The sequence below is a fragment of the Doryrhamphus excisus genome, chromosome 23 (assembly GCF_030265055.1).
Source record: "Doryrhamphus excisus isolate RoL2022-K1 chromosome 23, RoL_Dexc_1.0, whole genome shotgun sequence".
NCBI lineage: Eukaryota > Metazoa > Chordata > Actinopteri > Syngnathiformes > Syngnathidae > Doryrhamphus > Doryrhamphus excisus.
Genome location: NC_080488.1, coordinates 562,011 through 588,372, shown reverse-complemented (window position 1 = coordinate 588,372; position 26,362 = coordinate 562,011). Strand labels below are relative to the sequence as shown.

The 26,362-nt window shown below is 42.1% G+C and overlaps 1 long non-coding RNA gene across 1 annotated transcript in view; it reads left to right on the top strand.

The window, feature by feature from the left end:
• The first annotated feature begins 5,626 nt into the window (after positions 1–5,626).
• LOC131110495 (uncharacterized) overlaps positions 5,627–26,362 on the top strand; it is a 32,496-nt gene continuing 11,760 nt past the window's right edge. Inside the window, exons 1-2 of the long non-coding RNA XR_009120898.1 lie at positions 5,627–5,653; positions 5,793–5,857. This is a non-coding gene — a long non-coding RNA (uncharacterized LOC131110495). The remainder of the gene's footprint in view (positions 5,654–5,792; positions 5,858–26,362) is intronic.

Sequence of the window (26,362 nt, the reverse complement as noted above, 5' to 3'; positions counted from 1 at the left end):
CACAGCAGCTAGTTCGCACAGTTGAGAGAGCGTGAGGACCATCAATTATCCGAGCGCCATTGTCTGGGTGCTTACTTGACATGCAAAGAAGAGAAAAGCTTTGGACATTTCAACACCACAAATGTGATGAAACATTTGCAAAAGTGTCGGACTGTGGGCTTTAACATGAATGTGCTGAAATTATGTGATGCAAGACTTTATTTATGATACTATGCCATCATTTTTTTGATATTTCAGCTGCAATATTAAGGAGTTTCCCACAGAAGTGAGCCATTATCGACTGGAGTGCTTGCCAAAGTAGCAGTGAGCTTTGTGGACGCCGATCTCTGTAACTGTTCAATCTCACGCCACAGATGTTTTATTGGATTCTAATCTTGCGACTGGACAGTCTATTGCATTAAGATGAATTTGCTGCCACGGCCAAAGAGCAGTTTCTGGACAATTCTGTTCATATGGCGCGGCGTTTGGCTGCGGAATATATCCTTCCGCTGCAGAACCTTTCATGCTGTCAGAGATGTGCCTGATTGGCAATCCAGTTGTGTTGCAGCGGGTCATCACTTCTCTTTTATGAAGGGACCAAGTATGTACTACGTGGGCTAGCACGCATACCGTATGCTCAAACTGATTTGACTCCAAATAGAAGTGTTTTTCAGCAAACGGCAGCAGAAAGAAGTTGAATTACCATTGCCCTTCTCACTTTATTGCTTTGGATTTTAACAGCAAAGGACAATTAAAAGCACATTTATGTGGTAGAAGAGTTGTTTGCAGCTAATAAACCCTGCATCTATGTAAATATAAATTAACGTTTAAGAGACAAGGTTAAAAGTCTAACACATTTACAAGGAGAACTTGCAATCCCGTGACACCATTAATGTCATAAATACAACCATCAAATCCAAATTGAAATATAATATTCCTGCTCCTCTTTGAGTCACACGCTTGCCTGAATTGAGCGGGCGACGCCCACGCCGCCACTCAAAAAATGGCAAAAATATTGAGCAGTGTTCAAATAGCGTGGATGAGTTATGGCTGCAGGTTGACAGGGTTATCTATCAGACGAATATTTGATGAAGCTAAATAGAATCCTTGGGCAGGGGAGACGGCAAACAATGGAAAACTTTGTGGACCGTCTCACTCGGTAAAGAAAAAAGGATGAGCTACAAGACATCTGATCGGCATAATGTCTCGGTGTCATCCTCCAGGTGATTAAAGCCAAAAGATTGATGTTTCCCTCAAAACTCTAATTAAAGGATTCATGGGAAAATTAACAGCTCTGCATTCCCAATTCAGAGGCGCCAGTCAGCATAGTGTCTCCGAGTTGTAAGTCGCATGACTTTTATACTCGGATAGTTCAAATGAAAAAGTGAAGCCGAAAGGCAAAGCTGTCAATTCGCCAGCCGCTCTACGGTCCTCCCCTCACATCTGGTCATGAGCTTTGGCTGGTCCCTGATAGGACGAGAAGAGTCTTCTCGTTGGGGTGGCTGGTCCCTCCCTTGGAGATAAGGTGAGAAGCGCTCCTCTGCATTGAGGATCCGGATGAAGCGGCCCGGCCATCTGGTCAGGATGCCTCCCTGGGGAGGTGTTCAGGTCTAGTCCAAGTGATAGGAGGCCTTGGGGAAGACCAAGGAATCCTTGGAAGACCCTCAGGATCCCACTCATTCATTCAATTTTGAGAGAAATTGCCTTCAAAAAGTACTCAGTCAAATATCAAATTGTACCTTAAGTATGGTAGTATTGTTGTACATTTCCCAACTTTGCACATTTAGTACATAGTTCATATTGAATGGCCATTCAAGCACTTGAACCTTGATGGCCTTGACGGTCCTGATGGCTTGACGGTCCTGATGGCTTGACAAGGAGAGCCCACCTGAGCGTGGATGTCCTCCGTGGAGCCATCTTCAACACCCGGAGCAACATTCCCGCTGGCATCAAGCATTCCAAACCCATTTTTCAGCTCATTAACACGAATGGCACAGCTAGTCAGTAGCCATTTTTCAACTTGTGTTTCTATTTTGATGGAGTTTAGGCTTTTTTGTCTTAAGGCCACCTCACTTTAAAACCCTTTTCCCATTTCTCCTTGTTGCATTTTCAAGTATTACGTAGAACCTCCTTAAGATTCAACGCTATCAAATGCTAATTCTTGCAATTTTTCACTACAGGAACTGAAGCTATAAACGTGTGCTGGCAGTCTTAGCACAGCCACAATGTTCGACAATATTCTTGAAATGTATGCCTATTCCTCCTGGAATTACGAAGTGTACGTAGACGCATGTGAATTTTCTAATTGTGACATTGTCAAGTGAATGGCACGGACGTCCGTGTGTTAATAGGCTCCCTGTCAGAAATAAATGATGCGATGTGGTATAGGTAGCCTGGCAGGTACAAATGTCTACACTAACCTTTCCTTGGCTGTGGCCGGTGGGTCCACTATTGAATTTATAATTAACTTGTGAGGAAATGTGGGCATTTTTCTATTAAAAGAGACATCTTGTCAATTACAATCCTTGCAGAGATATTCACTGAACTTCCTGTTGGAGGAAAGGTCAATAGCTGTGTGTAATGAGTAATTGACTCAAGGCAGGGAACGTCTCCGACTCTTACAATGTGATTTATTCCCATATCATTTCCCGGCGTGTTTTCCAAACCAGGTTAATATTCACACAAAGTGGCACAATGTAGTCACATTCAGTCATGATGCCGTGATCTTGTGATCTCTCTCCTCTCGCTATATAGTATACTATATACGAATATATGCATTGTATATAGAAGTCACCGTTTATAGTTTGTTTTCTTTTTTAGTTAAGTCAAGTCAAATCAATGCAAGTCACAAAAGAGCCTCACAAGCCAGCAACAGTAGATGACAATAGACGTTTTAGATGTTTTATTTTTGCGTCTTCTCATTAGGAAATTGCATCATAGTGAAATCTACATTGACCATAAAAAGTACCTTACTACAGTTATCCCTCGTTTATCACTGTCAATTGGTTCCAGACCCGACTGTATTTGTTTCCGTAAAGTAGGATTTTAAACAAAGTAGGTGAATATTTTTTTGAAAAAAGCAATATAGTGAGGCAGTGTTATCCAAATCGTTATGTAGGGACTATATTTGCATTTACAAACTACACAATGCCAGAATTTCTTCCCCTTAGGTGCACGGAAATTATACATTTTTGGAAGTAAAAACCTGCACGACCGGGCCAACAATCTTTCCTAACCGCATAGTTTCCACAAGTCTCTTATTGGCACAATTTCTTTCTGTCCACAGTCGCCAAGATCTTGTATTAATGAACCTGTACTGATGGGACCACTGCACATAGGTGCCTCCACACGTCCCATAATGTATGTTCTGAATGGGGTCGCCATTGTTGGAGCGTTGTGGTACAACAAGTCACTTTGCTGCACGTCATGCAGACAACCTGAGAAGTTCCCTCGTGAAGGAGGGAACTGAAAAGACTTTCATCAAGAGACCAAGCGTCCGATTGATGACAACAAATATCACACAGACATCACAAAGTGGCGCACAGAGACCACAGCTTAGATGTTGCGCTCCCCCCAGGGCGAGATATGTACACATATCTAGCCGTGTTAATCTTGACATCTGCTTAACATGGATGGATTAAGGCCTGTGTGATGTTGAGCCTCGACTGTTGAAAAGCTCATGTATAATTCCCTGTGAAGTCCAAAAGCTAAAACTCTTCTGACAGATTCCAGCAGGTAAAAGTTTGGGGAGCTTTGGGCCGTGGATTTTAGCTACTTAATTTAAGGCGGAGTCACATCACTGCGAGAAATTATAATGCAAACAACCTCCATCTAAAGCCCTCCGCAGAGTCTCGGAATATTCCAAAATGATCGTTAATGAATACAGGACAGCCAGCTTTCCCAAGAGACCAGCCCTCTTCGTCATTAAGGCTTGCACTCATTTTTTGAAGGCTTGATTTTTTTTTTTTCAACTGGGGGTTTTGCACATTTATGGTCTTTTAAGTTCGGGAATGTTCATGTTAACAGTGAATATGACGGCAGAAGCGCAGGGTCGCACAATCTAACAAATCAACCATTATTCTTCGCTTAGAGTTATTCCATATGTCCATGACGTATGCTTGCCCATACCGTAACCACCCTCCCACCCACGAACCGGGGCTTTGGGCACTGTCCATGCCAATAATGCTAAATTAGGAGAGTTAACAATTGTTGGGTGTGCAATGCAATATGCTAAAATCATTCTAATAACCACAGCTAATGGGACCTTAACAAACAACTGTTGTGCAGGTTATTTGTAGGGATTAGTGTTAACACATGCAAAACAATAACTGCTTAGTATTTCCTGTAAGCTATAATTAAACACAACAAAGCAGGCTGCTTTCTGCGTCTTTGCTACAAATGTGGGAGTCACATCTCTTTCTTTTTGCTCCAATGAGTTTAAGCATTGGGGTTTCAAGAGGAACAACCATTATTACCTGCATAAAACAGAGGCTGCATTTCAGTGTCCCTTATGTGTGTGGGAGTAATGAAATTGAGACGTCAATGTGGGACGGAAAAGGTCACTTTTCAGTGGCAAAGGTGCTTCTGATTTTAAAATGAAAAATGAAATTTATGGAGTATTAGGATGATTTTGTTCAGTGGTACGTTTGATGATCACCAATTAATGATAGTTTGCTTCTTGTCACCTTGTCTGCACACGTGAAGAAGTATGGTGATGGTATACAAACACGATGTAGTACATGTTATTGATGTATTTCAGATCTAACAAACTTAATGAAGAAATAAGGGAGGGTTTTTACAAAACCAGACTGTCCACAAGACACTAAAGTCGGCCTCTTCATTTGTAATGTCAATCATGTTCCTTACAGTTTTAACACAGTCGAGCTGACCCGTGATGTCACACCACCCTCAGACTATAAAATGTCATCACGTGATCAAATGAAGCGCACCTAACTTGAACAAGAGGAGCCACTCATAAATTAGGGCAAGGTCTTTCGTATTAAAGGTGTCCTCAAAGTGTTCATGCATGACAGTGGGACCGCACAAACCTGGAATATCTATGCCAGGGGTTTTCAATGTGTGGCACAGTAAAACATAGTCGGATTCGAGCCTCCCCTCTGTTGTAATGTGGTGTCGGAAGGACGAAGAAATTTCAGGGTTGGCATATTTACTTCAACAAGGAAGATGAACTTATTCCAAAAAAAGTAATTGAAAAAAACAGCAAGAAGAGAAAATGCATTCACTCACATCACTAAGCCTCCAGACTGTCCATGGTTGTGGCAACACCGCCCTCCGTCACCCTGCCATCCTCAAAGAAGCCCCAGCTGCTCCTTTATAGGGCTCTCAATCGGCCCAGAATGTCCCACTATAGCCCATAGGTTGGTCTACCAAACAAATCTAATCTAACTCTTCACAAAACTGGATTTCAACAATACCATCTAATGGCCCCCCATGTTGCTACAACTCCTAATTAAACATCAACGCATACACATATTTCCCTCCCAGAATCCAAGATTAAACCCCATAAAACCTACAACCCCCCTCCCTCATCTCCAGGACATGGTATGGTCTGATGATGTCACTGATGACATCACTAAAGCTATAAAGCACAGAGACTCTTGGTGGCTCCTCCCCAAACATTTCTACAGGTGACTCCCTTGGGAAGCGTGCACAGGTAAGATGTTCCTAATAAATCTTTAGTTTGAATTAAAGTACTATTATGAATGACATAACTTTAAACAAACAATAAAATCATGAATATAATAAGTGATGAGTTCTAACTCGTTGACTTTGTCCCACCCTCCTCCTTGAAGAAGTTAGGGATCAGATGCCTTGACGGAGCCAAGTGGAGGTGGAGACCATGGAGTCTTTTCATGAGGTAGGTTTTTTTTACATTTTGCAGCCTTTGCATTCTTGCAGTGAAACTCATGAAAAAATGTTAAACGACCTTAATGACGATACAGAAGAATGCAGAGGAAGATGGTTGATATTCCTCCCGGGGCAGCGGTCTCCTCTGCACGGCCATCAGCGCCGTGTCAGTAAAGCCTCATTAGAGCCACAATCCGACTGTGGAGAGGAAATGTTTGCAACATTAACTTTAACATTGCCAATCCTGTAAATAATATTACAGTTATGGCCCTGCTCACCTGCTGGAGGGAAGGAACAAAGGACCGCACAGATATGGTCCAATCCGTGAATGTGTATTGGAGGTCAATAAAGGCAGCTTTTCTTACATTTTCTCTTAGGAAAAATAACTACTGGCGATGTTATAACAGAAGCAGGAACTATGACCCCGCCTCCCGCAATCATTATAGAATGAAAATCTATATTTCTAGTAACTATTGCTTTAATATTAGAAAAACTTCAGATTCAAAATACAAACCAGGCTAAGCGCCAAATAATAATTTGACCTTTTGGCTTTAACAACAAGCGTTAATTAGGGATGCAGATGAGATGCGTACTAAAGCACGAGCACGGCGTACCGATGGTCAAGTGCGGTGAAGGTCATGGCTGGTGAGGCACTGGCTGCTTTGGAGTTTTTGTCTTACAGTATGCTAATACAGGTTGCTCATTAAGAAAATGTGTTCATTTGATTCATTTGTTCAGCATAGCATAAATATAGATTTATTATGGTGGAGTTGCTGTTCTCCAGCTGGTGCAGTACTGGCTGCCCAATAAAGAAAATGGCAATGACAAGCACCTTCCGGCTCAAGCGCGGCCCTGCCCCTTTAGGCTGATGAGAGTACTGCAGCACCTCGGCCAGCGACATGTATTTGTATTAACCTAATAATGATGTCATGCTTACATGAAAGACATTACGCAGGCCGTAGAACTGCTGCTTCACTTCTGCAACATATTATTGGCGACATTCTGACAAACGGGTCTTTTATTCTGAATGAGACATCTTGTCACATTTTAATCCTGAGACATGATTTAAAATGATTGGAACCACATGGAAAATTCATTCATAACAGAAAATATGTCGAGTTTTTATTTGATATTATGACCTGAACGCCTACAGTTAATGTTTGAAAAGTCTCTGAAGATTAGCAGGATGCTTTCTTTTCAGGCATATTTTTTACAGTAAATGATATTTAAGTTATATTTCCCCAAATACCAGCAAGTTGTCATTCAATTCAAAAATCTAATTTCAAGTCTGTTTACTCTGTATACAAGACATTTTGCTCCAAAAAGCTGCTCCAGGTAAAACAGGGGGGGCATGAATCTGGAGGATCAAATCAGATGAAGGCATCAAAGGCAAATGCTTACGCAGCATCGGCGCAGTCACATGACCTTTACTCAAATCAAGTCAACATGGCAGCGACGGGGGCACCAAAATGTAATTTGCTTGTTGACAATAATTGCACGGACATGTAATTATTGCCAGCCGGCTCCGAGCCGTGCACCAACTCCCAAGTAGCGCGGGGAGTATCGACAGGCGTGGAATATATTGATGGCGGGCTGTCACCTGGTATCAATAGGTCGTCCGGGGTGATTTGACAACACCTCCACGGGTCGAGCGCCTCAGTCCGTGCGTGGGATTCATTTGATGAAAAATGTGGCTATCGCTCCAAAGTTATTAGAGATACAAATACAAATGGCCGATATTAATGAGTTCTTAATTTCAGCAGTCCACAAATTCTCATTAAAGGCGGCATTGTGCTTATTTTATTATTGCCTGAGTCAATATTGAGGAGAGGCAATTATAGTTATTATTTCTAGACAAGCTGCGCCCAGACAGCAAATCCATTGGTGGGTTGCCAAAGCACAGCAGAACGACTTTCTAGGACAAAATGAAGGTGAACAAGCCACGCTAGCGATGAGCAGACGTGGTCTTTAAAAGATTAAAACGGAGCCAGAAGTTATTTATTTTATCTTCCAAAACGTGGCCCCTGACCTTGGCACTGTTTGCCTCTTTTTCCCGCTATCTATTGTTGGATCTCCGTGCCGCTACGTGCTGAGTTGGCCGTAGCGGAGTTAACGAGGATAAGTGGCCCACACATAGGCGAAGTCGTTCAATAAAGAAAGCCGGAGCAGATGTTAATGATTATGGATTTACAAGGATGGGGGGGAATACATAATCACCCTTCACCGGCATCTGCAGCCTTGTACTTCAGCACCAAAAAAGTTCGAGTTCATAAAGAAAAAAAAGACAATAATATTCGGTGAGTAACTTTACCAAATGCAATTTGAAACTTTTAGGGCCTCGGCCATTGGGGGCATTATCTCATCTTCTGTTGTGCTACAACAAAATGTTAATCCACAAAGGCTCATCACTTTATATTTGATGATTTTTTTCCCCTCTCAACCAATCTGGGTGCCAGCACATTATAGAACACTATCAGTTCCACTACCTTGCCTCATATTAATTTTTCCCCTGGTTGGTTTTATATCCATTCTCTCACCTCTAACTTTAAACTCCCACATTAAAGCTGCATACCAATCACTCGGCTTTTAATACCCTGCTGAGATTAGAAGGTACAATATTATGGCAGGCAGCCACCAGGTAATACATCGGTCAGCCCAGGGTCCAAACTTGCTAAACAGCGGCTGGCAGAGCACAGCGTCTTCATACTCCGTCAAAGGAGAGATATGCCAGTTTGGGGGGGAATTTGGGAGGTGCATTTTCTGGTCGGGTTTCAGGGGGGTGGGACGCTCGGAATCAAAGACCAACCTTACCACAGTTGAGCAACTCATTAAGTAACAAAACAGGTCATTGATTTTACAGCTTTGTCCAGGGATTTTATGGGACATAAGTGACTCTCATAAGATTTCACTATGCGTCATTAAATAGGAGATGTAGATGATCCCAAAAACATTTCCCCTCTGCAATGACAAAGAGCCAAAAGTATTTAATGTCCTCCCCTCCAAGAAATATGTGGAGCGCAAAGAACTGGAAGGATTTCTCAAGGTCGCTTTTTGGTGTCCCTTCCAAGCTCCACCATGGCGTGTAGAGCCTTCGACTTCGACTGGCCTGGAAGAGGGAAAATTGGTGCAGAGTAGCTGAACGACGGACTGTATCTGGACAGAATATCTTTAGCAGCACTAGTCCAGAGTTGAAGGAGATCCACATCCTGCTCCCCATCTGAAAATTGATTTCATAATACATGAAAAGGCTTTTAAAGCTTTGCATAACTTAATATGTGACCCTCTTACCAGACAGTTGCAGTGAAGTGCAAAATTGTTGCTTGAACCCTCCGAGAGCTAGTAGACATGCAAATGCTACCATCTGTCCACTCTGAAATTAATATACCAATATGGGCACAAATTAAGGTTTCGTAATATTGATGAGGTGTCCTAATTCTGCCATCATGAGTTTAGCAATTTATACCACATCTTTTTTTGATTAATTTGTTACTCCACATGAGATGTCCTTACATATAAGTGGACACAAAAATATCAAACATGAAATTTGACATGTGATGGTATGTGACGTACTACATCTACGTACTACATGGTTGATACTACTAAAGTATCAACCATGTTCCTGCTGTCCTCAGTCTCCTCTTGGGCCAACTGTGGTGTACACACCTTCTCACAGGCGAGTACAAGTCAACGGATACTCTGCAGTGAAAATCAAAAATGCACATATTCCTTTAACAGAAATATGTAGTGCTCTTGAATGCCTCATTAGCGTACAATGCATTGTGCCTATTAGGTCAAGGAAGATACATGGGCTTGTTGATCGTTTGTGTACATTCGATGATAATAGAAATGATTAAATGATTCCCTGTCCGGAATCTGTCCATAGTGTCCCACGATCAACTCTAAACATCTGAGTCCCCAACGCGTGAAAAGCTTTGTTTGGGCATCAAAATTGCATTAAAAATACGTCAACTAGGGCATCCAATCATGGTCCCTCCTGCATTCGTAGGATTCTAAGTAGTTGTCTACAAGCCCAGTTCATAAAAATGATGTGACAGCCACATACAGATGCATACAAAGAGTTCCAAAATACATCTCCAGGTCAACTTTAGCAAACCAGACTTGGATCCAGCGGAGAGTTCCAGCCAATGAAGTCTTGGTATGCAAGCTCTAACTCTTGATATTTCCTTCCAAGACACTGTCAATGGGTGTGCGAATAAACTGTCTAATTCTGTCAAAATCCTTACAAAGTAAGTTGGAAAAAAGGTCGAGAACTCAAGCGAGGTCTAATTCTTTCTGCTCCCTCGCATTGATTAGTGGACCATCATGTAAGACTTGCCAAAGTGGGCCAAATGAGGCCACACCGCATCACATGTGCTGCTGCTTTTTTTGATCTTGGCAGGGAACTTACTGTACCGGCACACACTCACAGACAGATATAGGTTGATTGCCGGCGTCGTTAGAGGATACGTTACAATTACGGAGGTCAAACATTGTACGCATGCTGTACTGAACAAGTGACACCCCGACCTCAACGATCTGTGCACTTGCTGACTCTGGAAATTCAATATCACTTTCAAGGTTACTTTCTTTACTGCTGTATATTTTTCTACTCGTTCCAAGAGAAGGCTGCGACGTTAGCAGTTAGCATGTCTTTCACATCCCACAAACCACAAAAAAATATGCACATGGGCTGGACATTTCTACTAAGTATTTATTTAATAAGTAGAACTTAAGGTTCTAGAACATGTGTGTCAAATCCAGGTCCTCGGATCAGATTTGTAATTTTACTGTTTGGAAAATAGCATTCAGTTGGTGTTAGAATAAAATGTAAATACAATTATTGTTGGCCTGCATCATGGACCTCAACAAACAATGTGCATATGATAAACTATTGCACTATTCCTATAGCATTACTCACTCAGTATTATATACAGTACCGCATTAATGGCATGTCAATGGCAATGAGATGTCTTATTTTTTCTTTAATATTTCAAATTTAAAAATTAGAATTATAAGGTTTTCTTGTTGAGTTTTCCTCTTACAATTTGACTTTGTGGCACCCGGGCCGTACTATGGAAACCCTGCATCCGATGGACCAAGTGAAAACAACTTTTCTTGACTTTTTTGTTGCTTTCTGTGTGAGTTTTAAAGATTAGCTCTGGACTCGGTGGCTATAATGCGGTGCTGTCGGGCTGTTTTCTCCAGTCAGTGAAAGTACCTTATGGCAGTCGCTTCAATGGAATCAACTGTAAACTGCCTTGAAGCAATGCATATGTTTTCTTTGGCACAACACCGCGTTTGCTTTTCTAGTGAGCCATTATTGCAATAAATAGGGTAAGGCAAAGAAAGTATGGTTCATGTGCTCTACCACAAGCCGGTTGATGCATTTTTAATTACTGTACATGATACTGTATATGCAACCATATTTTTGAACGAGCTGAACTCTCTGAAGATCATGCTGTACTGCACTGGTGTTTTAAATATCTTCAGGCCTGACGGCCACCCTTGGAGACGTGTCGAGAAGGATTTGAAAATTTCATGGAGTAAATGGCACTGCAATTACTGACCCACCAGGTTACTGAGACAATTAGAAATCTGCAAAACAAGTCCATTTTGCCTGCTTGGAATATGTAAATCTATTGCAAAAGGCATGAAATTGCTTTTAAATGGACAACTTATCTTCAGGGATTGGACCCCCAGAATCCTTTTCTCGGGCTATTTGGTTTTTGACATGACACACACACACACACGGTGCAGACATGAAAACGGATAAAGAAACATGATCAACAAGCCAATGTAGATGAGCGCCTGGAGCAACTTGGGATAAAATTGCATCTGTAAAAAGGCTTGGCGTATGACGGCCACTGTGGCCAGATGCGGAGTGAGACCCAGAGGCGACAGAAATGAGATGGAGAAATTTTGTTTATCTTATTGTGTGCTGCATAACCTCATGACACAATAAGTGTAACAAGCAATTTGCAAGTAAAGGCGTCAACAGCTTGGATGGCAGAGTTAATTCATTGTGTCCATTGGCCAAATCTGCATGCTATTAACACGCTGGACATACTGCAATTCATCCACATGAGTATACAGATCGCATGTTTGCACTTAAACAATTCAACATGCCCGGTATAGATTTAGAAATAAGGAGACCTTATTCTAATCCTACCCTTTCTTCTTAGCGATTACTGATTTTGTGTTTAAAGGGGACCTGTTATGCTCATCTTCTATTATTTATTTATTATTTAAACTTATTTTTTTAAAGGAAATAAGTAAACAATATATCCTGTCATCCCTCGCTATATCGCGGTTCGAACATCCATTGCGTTTTTTCAATAACTGTTGTTCAATAGCTGTTTCGTGGCTGACTAGGGTCCGTTATTAGTCAAAGAATACTGAAAGTCTTTCAGTATTGCATATTACGACCAGAATATGTCGGCATTACTTTTCATTTTTGTCACACTGCATGGAGTCGGCCACCGCTCCGACACGTCCGACATGCCTCTTGTGTCCCTGCAGTGATCCCCTAGCCTGTGCAGGACCAGTGTGGTGGAACAAAAAAAAATAATAGTGTGAAGGTGCCTATAGGGGTGCTATTTAATGTCGACAGGGCTCTAATAATGGTAAGAACACAATGGTAAAATGAGACCACCAGCAAAGGCGCATGTGGGTATTACCTGGGGGGGGGACAGCTGACATGCTTGGAGGGGGCACAAGGTGGGGTGCTTGCAACACCTTCAAAAATTGGCACCCTTTTGGCAGCCGCTTTAAATTTAAATGCATTCATTTATTTATACATTTAATCCAATTTGGCCGCCGCGTTCCATTGATGGGCGGTGGTGGGTCCCGCAGCCAAACCAGTTGGAATAGTACATCAATAAATGCAGAATATAGACTAGCAATAATGCTTTCCATAAAGATACACGCGGCTATATGCTTGTACCGGCTCGTTGTTTGAGTTCATACTGATATGCTAAATGCTTTTAGTGTTGTGCGAGCAGACAGATGCTTTCATTGAAATTTTTCCCTGAGGTCATAATTCTTCTCCCCCGTTGAAAGAAAAAGGCATACATACTTTTAAAAATGATTGTTTTTACATTTTGCAATATTAAAGTCTTTATTTGGACAAATTGCTCCTTGCAGTGCATTGGAATATTCCCCTGCCTTTAACAATTACTTTGATTTGGCCCCGTGCTTGATGAGGTGCTCTCTTGTCTGAAGGGATTACATGTCTGGCTGGTGTTGCCAGTAGCTACACTGGTGCAGCAGGGGTGGCAGTTCAATTATTCACTGTAACTGGGAGATAGCATCTAAATGTTTGTCACATCCGCTGCCCAATGTTTAGGGCTGCCATTACTTTTATTCTGTCAGGATTGTCACTTCAGATGGGGAACTGCATCAGATCACTGTTGTCCCCCGAAGCCAAATGAGCGCAGGAGGCTGTGTTGTCCTGAAAGATACTCCTCTCCACTTCCAAGGCTGCAAGAGCCTTCGGCTGGGGACGCGAGGAAGTTTAGCTCATGGCCAGTTTGTGAAAAATCACCAGTCGTGAGCCAGAGTTAAGTTCTGGGGTGAAATGCTGTTTTGGTTTTTGAATAAACAATCCTAAACTGTTTTTGCTCTGATGTCAATGGCATATTAGGGCCCTGCAACTGCAAACCTTTGAAAACACTTACCAGACTAATGTTTTTAACAATCAACTTTTATCACGGTTCTATAAGCTACACTACACATTTGCCCAGAGGACGGCGTCCCAGATGTCCAAGTTGCAAAGTAGACAATTGGCAGATTACCCAGCTTTGTTTGCTGCACTGAAGGGTAGTACCACTACCAGAAAGCATTATTTCATTTTCTTTAGTGCTATTTATGGAAGCAAATGACATTAGCAAATGTGTGCGGTATGAACACAGCCTCGGGCAGTGAGTGTATTAATTGCCATAAGAGTCCTGGTATTTTAAATGCATCTCCAAATTTCCTCAAAAGAAAAGAAAACAAGTACAAAAAAATAACGATTTGTTGCTCAGTTGAAGCAACTTCCATTGCATCTGATTCCCTGTTCTCATCTGTCCTCGCACGTGACCTGGGTGTAATCCGGACCAACGTTAGGATTGCATTGTTCATTCCTACAGTCGGATCCATCTCATCAGTTCTAGTCTTCATTCTAGTCTTCTAGTCTTCAGTTCTAGTCTTCGTTTTTTCTTTCGCTTCCTTAAGAGCGGCGCCCAAGACGGTGTCATCCTCCTGTAGTGCCTTGGAATCATCCTGTAACACCTTGATCGATATCATTGCACAGTGCTCTATTTTCCATGTCTCCTTCTGTTCTGTTCGTAGAAGCTCTGAAGCTGTCAAGCTGCGATCTTAGATTTTGCTTTATTTCCCGATGTCATGCTTTCAGTTTCTCTTTCATGACTTCCTTTAAGGAGCCAATGAATGGCATCATAAATGAGGGACATTGGCGGTTATCATCTCAAGCCACAGCTCCAATATGCAACAACTAAAAGGCTTGTTACAAATGAGCATACCAGCAAACATCTTGTGTAGTTTCTGGTGTCTTCCAATACACAAGTGAAAGAAAACAAGAGTTGGGTGGACTCAACTCAGGAGGTCGATCAGATCATCTAAAAACACGATGGTTGAGGGTTCTAACCCTGGCCTCCTCCATTCCAGGCACTGCTGTTGTACCTTTGGGCAAGACCCTTCATCCACCTTGCCTCCAGTGCCCCCCTCATTGGGATGTACAAATGTGAATGAATGTTTGGTGATGGGCGGAGAGACCATTGGAGCAAATTGGAAGCCATGCTCCTATCCAATCTATGAATTAGTTCTGCCCAAGAGGACATGAGTCAATTACAGTTTCATCAACATTGAAGTCCCCCAAAATGCACTCCATTCCGAAAATCATTTTATTTTAGCCTGTTGGGATATGGACTGCTACTGAATTGGACTGCTACACAAACGAGATAGAGGAAACTACATCCAGTAGGTCCTGTGTTCTCCACACAGCATTTTTCAGTAGCTTAGAGAAGACAATGAACTGTTTTTGACAAGCAGATATTGTGTTGATATTGTGCCGTTGATTTTCAAGTGGTCCTTGATTGGTATTTACACATTCTGTCCAAAAGGTTCCCAGGCTGACAAAATACTGATGTTTTCCCATCCAAAGTGTGTTTTCCAATGATGAGCAAGCCCAAACGTGTGAGACACGGCAGACTTCCAGATAATTCCAATGCAACTGTGAGGGAAACGTCTTCCCTCATTAAATAGTTCAAGCTTGTCAGCTAAATCCTCCGTCTTTTGTTACTGAACAAACACTATTTGAACACGGTTCTTAAAATTCAAGTCATGTCCGCACTCCTCAATTAACCAGAGCCGTGATGGAGAGAATACATCACTTCTGCTGAGCCGACCTTGTTTTGTGCCTGTAAATTGAAAGTTGGCCCAAATAGTTTTTCAATTGTCGGGGTTGACGCAACGCAAATGACAGGGAGCTGACGTTTCAGGCATTTTAGATGACGTCATTAATATTTGCACGTCACAGGTGAATACAGGATAAAACATAAAAGATACGTGCATACAAATGAAGTTCATAAAAAAACACAGGAAGTCATTGTTAAATACAAGTCAAATGAAATCATTGATGATTTCATCCTGATTATTCAGATGATGGAAAAACTGACTCAGCTGCAGGACTCATATCTATAGCAAATGTTAGACATTCACTTGTAGAGGCAAAAGTCAACCGTTTGACGCCCCTGCTTTGCATCCTGAACTTCACCATGCATATGTGTTTTCTACATTTGTGAAACCGTTATTTCATTATGAACTGAAAATGTTCCCATTGCTGAAACCTTTTTCATATGTTGCCTTAACTTTGGCTGCATTGCTGTTTTTTTTTTTTTTTTTTTTTGCATAAACATTACCAGTTTTCCAGTTTATACAGTCAGTGGGACAAAACAGCATTTATTCATTCATTAATTTTTGACAACCACAATATAGTGAAGTAGTGGAGTAGTACTGGAACAGTTGAGATTCAAATGAGGCCAAACTAGGCCAAGTCTAAACTCTACTGGGTAGCATTCCTGTCGACCTTCAAACTTTCCAGGAATATTAACGCCAAAGCGAAACTATTGACTTTCACAAACCTTAAAAAGGATTGAGTTTCACCAACCTTGAACCTCACGTATCGATAAAACGTACTACTTGTCTTTCACGCAGAAGCCGGCGGCCAGATAGACGATCGCTTTGACTGGCCAATCACATTAATGGGCTTTTTAAATTAACTTAGCCGGCTTTGTTGTCATCAAGAGTTTATTTAGAGGCAACTTCCAAAAATGATTTATGTTGTCAGCCTGCCTGGAGAGAGATGCTCAGACGATGCCTAATGTAAAGTCATCTCATCTATTCTATTAGTCATTCAATTCAGGTGATACAGAAAAGCTATTATCACCACAGTAATGATTTGATGGGCTTTTTTTGGTTAGTGTTTTTCAGAAAGGCTATGAAAGTTAATGCGTGGCTTGATTGGTCTTCCCAGTTGTACTCGGATTTGCCCATTTCACTCTCCGGGTTATTTGTCGATTATACAGTCTGTATTTCAGTTTTACACCTTGTTTCTTCTGTTTTATCTTCCATTACTTAATAAGCTATCCGCAACCAATGTCTAGCTGCAGTAGCGACGATCACGCTTTATTTTTATCTTTCCTTGCAGGAACGGAACTACATGAGCGGTTAAACACCAGACATGAACAAACAGCCTGGAATTGCTGAGACACGGAAAGGGCTGTAGATAGTTTATGTCTTCTAAGATTATCCGTTGTGTGAATTTGGCCCAATAATGGGCTCTCAAACAATCAAAAATATGAAATTGAAAATGAACTCATCGGTGATCATTTTATTTTCAATTGTATTTTGGATTTTTTGGACACTCGGCACATTCCAGGTCTAAAATGAAGCCTTGCAATCAGATTGGCAGTGACGACAAGACGACAAGCGTGACTTTTTGAAGGCATTTCAGAAGTCGAGCTGAGGTGAGTCATGTGATACTTAAATGCAAATCATCTCTTGCTGAACACAAGATGGCTGGGGACGCTTTCTCGCTATGCCCTCGTTGCTCCACTGAGCTGAGTCCAATTTACCATTTCGGAAGATTTGCCGCAAGGAATGCTGCTGCTGTAGCGGAGGAATCCACCGTTGGTTGACGGCAGTGGCGCCTTAGCGCTAAGATGCGATCGCCATCCTTAGATGGCGCCTGCTGGCACGGCTTCCCTGATTGCTAATTGACACATCCTCTTGTTAATTATCAATGTGATGTGACACGTGCACTCACGGAGATCAGGGAAATCTGCATTGCTGATTCTATGCTCTGTGTGTCACCAAGGTGTCCTCTGGAAGCAAACGCTGTCTCAGGTGATTAAACATCCTGTCATGTTACATCTTCCAGGACCGATAATTAAACCAGAAACATAAATCGGGGGCTAATGAAGTGTATCCTGATGATTATTTCATCAATAGATACATAGCGTTCTATTAATGCTGAAGAGTTAATGCATAGCTTGCATTTATGGGACGTGTAAATGTTCTGGAAAAAATCGAATGTTGATGGCTGGTGTACTGGTAATTGTCCCAACGTCGCCTGTGAGATTATAGATATTAATATTAAGGAATCAACCAGGCGTGTAATTGTAAGCCATAATCAGTTTGCTTAATTAGTAGTACATTAAGGGAACAACATGCAACACATGAAACTAACACAAAGAATGAAATATTGGAGCTTTGTGTTAAATGTGACAGAGCAAATGGGTCAACCCGAGTAAAAGGGATGTTGAACGCTCACTTGCCATTATTTTGGCATTGTTTTGTGCATGTACAATTATAATTATTGTCTATAAAATGTGTTTTCTGTTAACATTTTTGAGCGTCTGCAACAGTGACATTTTCTTGGGGAAAATTAGTTTTGGTTAGAGTCCGCTTTGGTTTGAGTCGGCCTTCTCAACAATGAAAATTTGCACCAAACTTACTGTACCACAAATTTAGGGTTTGCACTAGAGCTGCCACCATTAATCTATCCAGTTCATTGACTGCTATTTTGCTATTCAAGTTTTTTTTAAATTCCAAAACACATTTTTTTTCAGTGAATATATATACATATATTATTTCCTTTGCGTTATCTTTGTGTTTTAAGCAAAACAAGATATTCACACACATCAGGTTTGACTTGGAAAAATAATTTTGGATATTATTGCCTCTTTTCTGATATGTTGTTGACCGACCAAATCACTGTTTGTGTTTGGTTCCTATTGATTTGGTCCGTCAGGGCCCAACCGATTACTTAATTGAAACAACAAGCTTCAGATTAGCTGGAGTTTGTCCCCAAAACGGTCCTGGTTGGATTTTTATTGGCTTGTATATTGTCACTAAATCTAGTGAAAGTCTTTCTCTTGTAATGCTGGTAAAGTTCAGATAATACTGTGCATTCATGTACTCTTTTTGCAGGTTTAGGTCTTGGGCTGAGGACTGCTTAGGACAACCTGCTCTCACTGGAGTGCCTGTGCAAAAAAAGCTTTTTTGGAAACTCGGAACTAAAAGTGAACCTTCATAACTTGACCCGTGTGTTTTTGACTGTAATAAGAGGTGTAACTGATTAACATCCCAAGCGCAAATATGAGACATTTTTTAGCCGCCCACACACTAGAATAATAAAACATTAAAAGGTTCACCATGTTTTGTGATACCGCCGTGTTCCGGAGCATCTTTAAAAACGTGATTCATTGACATAACAAAAAAGTATTGACTTACAACACCCAAGAGGCTGTTTTACTCCAGGTTCAATTAATTCATGCAGTTTGTAGTAACACAACCGAGCTGTTATGCAGCTAAATATGAAGGAAGCTTCAGAAATATGAAGACAAAGCTACATCTTGTCGGGCAAGGTTGAATGCAAATGCGCTTTAAATTTAATTCAAAGCTGCTCTGTGTGAATGCGACACAATGATTAAGTTTGCAAAACAATCTCCTCATTAGAACTATAGGGGGTTTGCTCAGCAGCTCGTGGCACATTTGCAGCAAAGATTAACTCCGCTCCCCCTTTCTGGGGCTCTTTTAATACCTTGCATGCCGTTCACAAATTAAAAGGGAATCTGATTTTTGGAATGACAACACCACTCTCAATGGCAAATTGATGTCAGGCCAATATAAACAGTAGATGCTCATATTTTAGCTCAGGTGTGTACAAACAGAAAAAAACACATAAGATATAGTAAGAAGTTTAAATGTATTGGCCCACATTTGGTACACCCCACTTTGAGCTACTGGGCCGTGCTCTACACTCCAGTTAGCGCCAGGCTGCAGAGTACACAAAACCACATCTGGCTTATAAATATCATTTTGAAACAAAGCCCAAGCATGAAGGCAATGCCACCATGCATTCCACCCAGCATCGTCTCCCAGTCCGCACGCAGCGTCTGTTCAATGAGCGGAAGGCATTACGTGATAATAAGGTATTTGTGACTCGGCTGGTGTCTGACTGACAAAACGACGAGATCATTGAGTTCCCGTGTTCTGTCATATTATTCCTGTGTATTAATGGTTGTGTATAAGAAGGTCACACAGCCCACTCCACACACTGCGCTTTACATTTTAGGGCACAATCACGCCTCGGGCACAGAAACGCCAACCTGGGTGAAGACTACACTTGTAGCCACTAATGAGGGCAAAGTCACGTGGGACCTTGAATTGCCACTTGGTCCATTCTCCATTGTTGAAAATCAACAGAATCTGGTGATTGGCAAATATTGCTTAGATGCTAATCCCTGCAAGCATCGCCGGTTGATTACAGAACCATACTCATACCAAACCCTGTAATAGGAGTCCTGCTCATGGCGACTATTTAAATGCCGCCTTTGACTGTGAAGAAATGACGTCAGATTACGGCAAAAATGATTAAAACCGGAGAGTGTAATTGTCTCCAGTGTGTATGCTACGTGGCAGGAGGCAAAAACGAGATAAGGGCTGTGGTGTTTTCACGCGACTGAAGGCTGTGCGAAGGCTCAGGAGTGATATGTGGTGACAGCACGGTGCCATGCTGTTGACACAGCCTGCCTCTCCCGGGTACCGGGGGCCCGATTTGCCTGCGGCTTGATTATTTACAGGCCCGTGTGCGGGGGAAAAAAATCTGTGAGGACATCCTGCGAAACCTTCCTTTGCAAAGCCTCTAATTGGGTCAGAGCTATCATTTAATAATGAGACTGACTATATTGAAGTCGAGCTTTTTTCAGGTCCATCATTATTAATGGCTCGGATCAAAAGACCGATAGGACCTGCATGAAATGCTACCCAATGTCAGCCTGAAAGAAGAATTTCAAATGGGGCCAGCTTTTCACAAACACAGAAAGGGTTTTGAAAAGTGTTAAAAGCTCTAAAATATTGACTCGCACTGACCGGCATCGTCCAATGAGTTTGGGATCAGGCAAAGCCCTACCTGTCACGTCACGTCACTTCCACAATCTGTCCCAAGACATGAACCCGGTTAGTTCATTTCTTGCACTTTTTTTCTTGTTTGCACTTGTTGCTTGCCTGCCAATTTCAGGATTGTGTTTTGGATGGATGCTTTCACCTTGTTGTGGATGAATAAACCATTAGGATGTGGGTTTTGTGGGCACTAAATCCCTGTTCCTTTGCCTCCGGCCCATAGAAATACTGAAGCAAAGGTCCAAAAAGTGCTGAATGAGTTGAAGGAGAAGAATTCTGGTATGGCGTGAGAACAAATTGCTGCTGGGGACCAAACGTCTCTTTTTACAGCTACATTGTTGCCACTTTTGTCTCTTGGTTGTTCTTGGTGATGCATTGAAGACATGGAGAGATGTTTTCTTATCTACACATCACCCGATGTAGATTTTTGGTTGCTCTCGTCTCAGGGTCGATTGTATCTAGTTTCGGATTCTGAACTTGGGATTTATTTGCAAGACTGGTCAAGGCCAAAACTGTGAGGACAGCAGTGCCTCATTGACCTACGGTCTTGATTTTGTTCTGGACTTGTTCTGTAGTCATATAATGTACTACCTTAACCAATGTTGCATAGTCATTGCTGATCCAGCTTCATTTTCTTCATTTCTTCATTTCTATTCCCCCGGAATCAGGTTTCAGGAAATCACCATCTCAGAGACTCTACAGCTTGAAAATCTCAGCCCACTCCACACACTTGAAACAATTGGTTTCCAATCTTGGTGTCAAGTGTTTGGGTTCCACTAGTTTAGCCCGAACAATCTGGGGGAGGAAACTTGGCAGTATGAAGAGACAATGTGGCTCCTTCCAAAATTGTCAAAATAGAGGGCAAGACTGAAGATCTGGTCCTTAAGCAGGAAGTGCCTCCTTTGGACTGTCCAAAGCCTCTTGTTCAATGTCAACGTTCACATGATCACAGACGCGCCCCCAGCCCAGGATAAACCCAAAATGATCCTAGAACGTGATGTTGGTCAGAAATCCGAGTCGCCTAATGGACGTCTTTGATATTTGCAAGATAAATCTAATCTATCTAATTTAGCAGTGTAGCGGTGATTGACTACTAAATTGTTATTATTATTATTATTGTATAATATCAAAAGCTGTGAGTGTACCTGATCTTGAAATGCCGTCTCCCTTGTCAGGTTTTTAGTCAGCAGGTTGGGATATACACATTTATGTCATATTCAAAAGCACGACATGAAGTGTGTTCAATGAAGGCTGTTAGCAAGGAGAAGGGGTCGGATTAAATAAGCTCTACTTACTCCTACTCCTTTTTTATGACATGTTTTGACACGTTGCATTGTGCAAATGTAAACGTGATGCTCCTTAATGTGAGCAAGTACAGAGCACCAAACCGTGAGCATGAACAGATCTTCAAACTTGACGACTAAATCGTTTTCACCGGGAGATATTTAGACCAACGTCCCGATGACGCTCAATGCCGCATGTTTTACGCTCGTCATTGTGGCTCAGCGCCGCACAAACCAAATGAGAAGTGACATTCTCTTGACTGCTTGCGTCTTCAAATTAATTATTTATAACCTGGCTGGAAAAGTGTGTCGGAGGGAAATTTCATTGTCAAAGTCTCATTATGTTAAAGGTCATTTTGTTGTCACTCACTGGACTAAACTGGGGGGTTCGCAGGACCATCAGGAGGTTCCGAAAGTTTCATATTGCAAAAACTAGGAAGGACAAAGTCATTGAATGAAATTGCGCCGCTCAGCTAAAATATCCCAGCGTGCATCATCTGGGGAAGAAACCAAAGGAAACGCTTCCATACGTCCCACGGACTCCAGCTGGCCATTGACCGTGCAAGTGGACCGGGCTTGGGAATGCATCACTGTCAGACCGGGAGCAGCAAGGTGGCAGCTTCCAGCCATGAGATGTCCCTATTAGTTAAAAATGAAGAGTGAATTGAGACTGCCACTAGCCCTCTTTTTGAATGCCACTGAGGATGATAACGCCATACATCAATCATCTCGCCCAATAAGCACTACAGTGACAGACATATGATAATAAGACAATGCAAACAAAGACGCCATCCCATCCCATCCCAGTCGGGAACTCGTACCACATCGACATATCGCCACGTCACTGTCTGGATTTTTTTTCCACTGGTGTCCCCGTGGCCAACCTTTTGTCACCGAATACGAGTGTGACACAAACAGGCCTATTTATCCCACACGTTTCCATACCGCGTTCTGCTGCAGAGCCTGACAGATTTCTTTGAAGCCCAAAGTTCAGCCTGATTGTCTGATGTGTCACATGCGAGAATAGGAGTGGGCGGACCTGAGTGATGTTGAGCTCCCAGCGCTGTGCCGTGTGATTGAGACTAGAATAACAGCACAAAAGAACATGTGCTCATTTTTGACTGATGTGCTTTGTCTGGACAACGGTTTTGGGGGCCTGAACGCTTGCAGAAAGTTTTTTAAGACCTAAATCGCACCTTATGTGTAGAAGTTGATGCATGCATTCTTCTTCCGTGAAATTATAGGAACTGTAGGCAATTTGCTCCAAATGACATGTTTGAAACCAAAAATGTTACCAAGTGTTTAATAGAACAGATTACCTGGTTACAGAGTGTGCAGAGCCACCCTGAACGCCCTTCAGGGCTCACGTCCAAATGTGCAAACATTATTGTCATAATTGTCGTTATCTGGTGCTAGCATGGTTTAACACAGGAATAGACAAAACAACATTTACAGGTCACAAAAGTGGAAAAAGCATAATAGGTCCCCTATGAAGTGAAATAGGCTGTTCATCCAAATATTCCATTTATTAACAATGAATCCTATATCGCAGAAATTCATTTCATTATAGCAGTTAATGAGCATAATAATATCACAAGAATTGGCTCAACAGTCAGTGAATGTTTGATGAGTCTGAAACAAATGCACCCTACGTGAGAGACGTTTTAAAAAAGGAAGCCATAAGGGTTCTTGAGGTAAATATTGTCTGTGTGGAGCATGGAGGTCACTTGAAGAATGTTTGGTTGGCTCAGGACTGACACGGTGACTTGTGTCGCCGTCTGATGTCCACATTGTCACGTGGGGGTGTTGCCAAATGAGTGTACAGAATGCCGAGTAGAACATTAACACACACTGACTACATGGAGGTCCTCAGAGTAGTGTGGCCTTAATGTGCTAATGAGTTCAAACATGCACTTTAACACAAGACTGTTAATCAAGCCTTTGGCATTTTGGCATCCGGCAGTCAGGTCATTGGTTCCTCTGAGGGACATGACAACCTTGTCCAAATTACAATTGCTCACAGATTGAAATTTAACAGCCATTCAGATGCAAGTTAATGTGCAATCGCTACAGTTTTTTTGCTGTTATTTATTTGGATATGCACTTCTTGTCGTCATTTTGAACTTGAACCAAACGTACTACTCACTAAGGAGATGCAAAAACTACTAGTACACAAACATTCCTGGTCAAAAATTTCAGATGGGTTGAAAAATTGCAAGAATTTACACTTTGCGATGTTGGCTTTTAAAGAGGCTTTAGGTTGAGCTTCAAAAGCGGTCTCAACTATGAGCAGCGATTCTGTTGTCCCAATGGCAGCCAACTTTAGTAGCTAAACTTTGCCAAATCGCTATCAGTAGCTGAGACCACACGTCATTAATGCTCATGCTTGGGTGTTTGCACACCAATTGCAAACAGTCCCTTTCACTGTACAACATTAGAAACAACAGTTTGATTCATGAGCGCCCATACAGAAGATGGCGTCGCCTTTGCCTTTTTTCAAACACTCAAGCCACAATTGCCAAACACCGCTTGATTTTTCTGCCTCTTTTGTCAGCATGAATAACAGGTTTCCCCCTCAAACGGCGTAAGGCCAATGTTGCCAAGAAGCTGTCAACAAATATTGGCAGCTCGACTGCCTCTTGCTTGCTTTTTCTTTGCTTGTGTCAGATTTAGACTTCCTCAAATCCAACTTGCCTTACATAGTTGGAGGGCGGGGGCTCTCCATATTGAATTTTAATGATCACCTTTCAGCCGGCGGGAATAACGTATCCGGCAGGCCGTGCAATAACGTAGAATACAATCCCCAATCTATGCATATGCACGTCATAATAAGTGTAATGAAAAAGAGATAATAGTGCCATCTGAAATGAAGATGGTCTTGAGATTGCTGTCGGACCCGATCCCATCACCATTATAAAAACCTGCAGAGGAGATTGAGGGAATGCAGGAGCAGAGGGAGAAATGGGAGATGAGAAAGGGAATCGGTAGCCACAGCTTCAGCACTATTGTTAAATGCATACGATTACTTGGACAAAAATTGCCAAAATACCTGCTGCAGTGGCAGCACTTGACCCCCCCCCCCCCCCCCCCCTTCCTGGAACTCTCCATCCAGCTCGAATAGTCCTTCATAGCGGGTGTACTGGTGCATAAAGTCTTCCATGGCTGAGAGTCGACAGCTTCAGATGCCAAAAATCCATCTTCCAATGCAATTTAGCACAGAGGGAGCTGAGGAGATGGGAAATTATACAGGACTCCATACAGAGTTTTAAGGTAGCCGCGGAGGCTCGTGGACACATTTTTCCAAATGACGGCTGGTTGCAAAAAAATCTGTCAAGTCAAAAGTTAGCCACTCTAAAAATACAGTTGCAGTCACTCACTTGAGACCATTGTGACAAGCTGAGATTGAATTTGAATCATCATTAAAATATGAGCTGGCTGAGGTTTTGGCTTTGGTTGCAGCATTGGAAGTCAGCTCGTCACACGGAGCTTATGAATATACGTATACCTTCTCTTCTACTTAACATAATAAATGAGAGCTTGCAGCACACGGAGTTCTGATCGTATACTGGGACCATTCTTGCTAAGCGTACTAGCAAAGCATGCTGGGAAATCAGTAATGCCAAATTACACATCTTGCATATTGTGAGGATTTTGTGTTGATATAAAATATCGTAGCTTTGGCCTGGCCGTTGAGACAACGAGAAGGGGGTCGATCAAGACGACAACCATGCTAAAACAACCATGGCGGTATCTCACTTCCTTTTGGAAGACCAGAATCAACCAGCGAGCCTTACGTTGATTCAGGAAGGGATCCTGTACCTCAGGACCTTCTGCACCTTCTAGTTTCCTCCTCCCGCTGTTCATCTTCCATGTCATTCTAGCCCACATTTGGTGTTTGATGAGCGTATGGGAAGTCTTCCATGTGTTCCGTGTTCAGTGTGTGACTAATGTTCAATATCGGTAAAGATTCAACTTGCATTAAAACTCCACTTATATCACAGTCTAGGAACGGAGCTCATATGTAACCCGAGGACCACCAGTACTGTGTTGATGTGAAAACAAGACGTCAGACAATGCAGTAGAACTTTGGTTTTCGAACGCCTCGATTTACGTATGATTCCGTTTTTTACATTTTACATCCAATAACAACCTTGGATTTTTCCTTTTAGCATTTTAATCTTGTGGTCACATAATAAATACTACGCATCACCAAATCCCGCAATACTTGGTCACGTTGCCATGTGCATGCGTGTTTGTTTCTCCATCTCCGGCCTAACGTGCAGGAAGAGGGCTCACTCTGTTTGTTTGTTATGTCCCAAGGTTTCTCTCCTTCTCGTGCTGGGCGGAGCAACCAGACTCACCTTTTTTGATTCGCTCTACTTTTAAGCTGCTTCCCCTTGCCGGCCGCTGGAGTATTGCCTCATGTTGCCTTTGGATCGTCTTCCTGTCTTCTTATGCTACCCTCGTTTCCATGTCCTAAGTATTTTTCCCCAGATAAAGTTTGTTATTCACCTCCTCGTGGTTGTTTTTGCTAAGACTTTGGCTCCTCGCTCTGCCTGGAACTCGTGTTCTTTGGTTAGTTTGGACTTTTTTTTCCCAAACCACTCCCTTTGTCCTAAATTATACTCCTATTTTATGACTTGTTGTACTACACAGACAACGTCAGCATCAGGGTCCGAACCTTACCTGATTGTCGCAATTAGTTGTTGTCTTTATTCATTTCAGCCCAAAACACTGTGCATGTTTACAACTCACACAAAATCACT